At 27.9% G+C, this 2,989-nt stretch overlaps 1 protein-coding gene across 1 annotated transcript in view; it reads left to right on the plus strand.

The window, feature by feature from the left end:
• LOC106685108 (kin of IRRE-like protein 3) overlaps positions 1–2,989 on the plus strand; it is a 131,003-nt gene that overhangs the window by 69,511 nt on the left and 58,503 nt on the right. The gene's annotated exons all lie outside the window — the stretch shown is intronic.

Below are 2,989 nucleotides of genomic sequence, written 5' to 3' on the forward strand. Positions count from 1 at the left end.
TAATTATATAAAAATAATCAATAATGTTCAACAAAAAACAATAGATTTTGAGATAACTTATTTTTTGTTTCATTATTTTTGAGGTATAATACCAAAAAAGATGCCAGTTGTTTTTTCTATTGATAATAAAAAAAGTTAGAAAAAACAACCTAAATGATTTTCGAAATAGGGTTGCTATATTTCAGAAAAAATAAATAGAAATAATTCGGTTTGTAGTATAACTAACTGCCTAAAATCTATACATAATAAATACTAATCGGCTATTTTTATTAAATATATGTATTATCTGAACTAAGTCTCTATTGTATTAGCCTTGTTTTCCTACTTCAGATAAATAACGGCAAGCTCTAAAAAGTTTTTATTTCTCATTTTTATTTTGTTGAGAGAATTACTATCTGTGGTAATTTGAAGTAAATAGGATGGATTTAGTTTAAATTATCTTAGACGGTAACTCTCCCAGCAAAACAAATTTGAGAATTAACCCATTTATGTACTTTTCTCGACTCACCGTATTTGAAATAAAATAATAGTAATTAGATAGGCAAAAAAGCGTCTTGCGTTTGTTTGACAAACCTTGTGAATCCCGTATCATTGCTTACAGATTTCTGCATTTTTAATACTTACCTTATCTGCGTTATGCTATTTTTTATTTATTCTTACTTATATGAATAACTTTATTAATGTTTGCTATTAGTAGTAATTTATTTTGTCTTAACATTTCCAAATGTGAGATTTGCTGAGATGTTTATCATTACATGTTCTTATTTTATAAAAAAATAAAATGCATGAAGCTAAATTTTTTTTTTCCAATCAATATGGACATCTGTATATCCAGTGATATACCTTTTTTTTAATCAGCAGTCGATTTTCAAAATTTTATTTTAAAATGTTACAAAACTGTAATCTCACTAAAATTGGCATTACAATTTTACCTATTTTTTCTAGAACTGTTTTACTAAAAAATGTGGCGAGAAAATTCCCTGAAATATTATCTACTCTGTTAACGTCGGAGCTTACATACAATTACTTAATGAATCGATCAACTAGGGTTTGCCTGTCACATTTAAATTTTAAGTTTGGTATTTCTAAAGAAAAAAAACAGTTAAATGGATTACTGCTTGTAATTTATAGTGACTGAAAAGAAAATATGCAGTGTAGAATAAAATATTTTGGCAGTACATCACGCATTAAAACTGTAATTCGGGCAGGTTTGAACCTTAAAATACTAACAAACCATAAGTCGTTCTACGTCTGACTATAATTCCAGTCATACCATTAAAGGGAGACAAACATATCTGCTTCGCAACTCAAGCACATTTCGCACGAACAAAGCTTTGGTGAAATGCATGACACCTGCTTTTATAACGTTTTAACTTTGATGAATTTCAAAGGTTTTATTGTAGATGTGTACAATGGTTTTTCCAGTTACTGTTTGTTTTGTGATGCAATTCAAATGTTTGGGGAATTCATTTGAATTATTATATTCTTTATATATACTATATTCTTTATCAGAAATGACTATTTGACAGGATTCTTATTGAGTATTGAGTTAAGTTTCAGAGAGTGACAAGTAGTAGAACATCTAAAAAAGTATAATTGACAAATTTTGATGATAATTTTTTATATTCATAGTAAATTTATCGTATTATAGTAGTGGACGAATTAAGATGGACAGCTGCCGAAACATCTCCAATGAATAAATAGAGAAGATTAAAGTGAGGGTATTTCTTTAAAAAAAAAAAAGGACAAATTAATAAAATAATAAAATAAAAATTCATTTCTATAAAAAGAATATGGTCTACTTAAAGTCATAAGAACCAAAATAGAAAATAAACTATTTATTATGAGCTTCACAATAATACCATTTTTCTGTTATATATTACACACGTTAAATCAACGTTCGTCCATAAATGTATTTAATATTTCTAATATGAATTGAAACTGAATATCTACGTGCAAATAGACTTATGCATTTTTAATTGAATACTTATGAAGACGGTGGGTGTTTGTATAAATAACTCAAAAATTAACTAATTAATTGAAAATATAACTAATACAAAAGTATTTTGTTGCTGAGTTCGGTATATATTAGCATGTTATATAGCTGATTATTGCGCTTTTTATTTTATTTTTTATCATGCGTGTAGTCGCCCAGAGGATGTCAATTAACTATTAAAAAAAAAAACAAACAATAAACTTAGAGTAGAGCATCATTGGGGTCACTCATTTATGCAGCCTTAATTAAGTTCTTACCTAACACCATCAGCAAGACAAGGAGAATAAATCAACGCTTCATAATGTTTTATAAATGAGAGTTATGGTTTTTCGCAAGAAAAAAAAATGCTTTCTTTTAAGTATAACTCAATTATGAAGGTAAAAACTTGGACGTCTCCCGACCAATGATAACAAGTAAAAATGAAAACTCCAAGATAAGGAAGTTCATTGTTATTCTGTGGAAATGAGGTCTCGGAAGTAACAAAAAAAAAAAAACTAAAGGAAAAGATTAATCCAGCTAGCTGCTATGCAGTGTATCGGTTATTTACATCTATTTTCCCTCCCCTTAAGCCATTTTCGTTTTTTTTATCTTTTATCTTTTCTTCTCTTCCCCGGTTAGCTAATACCGCTTAATCCTATGCCGAGGTGAATACGGACAGGATTAGCCATCTTTAAATTCTTTTCATTATTTGAGCAGACTCTACTTTTTTTAACGATAGTTTTATATCCCTTGAATATGTATTGAATACTACCTGTATAATTATATTGTACTGATCTAATTGTTATTCTCGAAAGCCTATTTTACGTTAGTTTTTATAATAATGTTGATGTGAGATGAGCTGTTTCTGATTTTCACTTATTTTATATGTTTGATATAGCCTGAATTAAGGGAACATTTATTGGTTTGTTATATACGGATTTATTGCTTTGTGCAATTAGGCAATATCTTAACAGTTTTTGAGTTTTCGTTCTATCGTTCTAAAATAAATTTATA

The sequence above is a fragment of the Halyomorpha halys genome, unplaced genomic scaffold (genome assembly GCF_000696795.3).
Source record: "Halyomorpha halys isolate HHAL.00 unplaced genomic scaffold, Hhal_1.1 Scaffold659.1, whole genome shotgun sequence".
Lineage (NCBI taxonomy): Eukaryota > Metazoa > Arthropoda > Insecta > Hemiptera > Pentatomidae > Halyomorpha > Halyomorpha halys.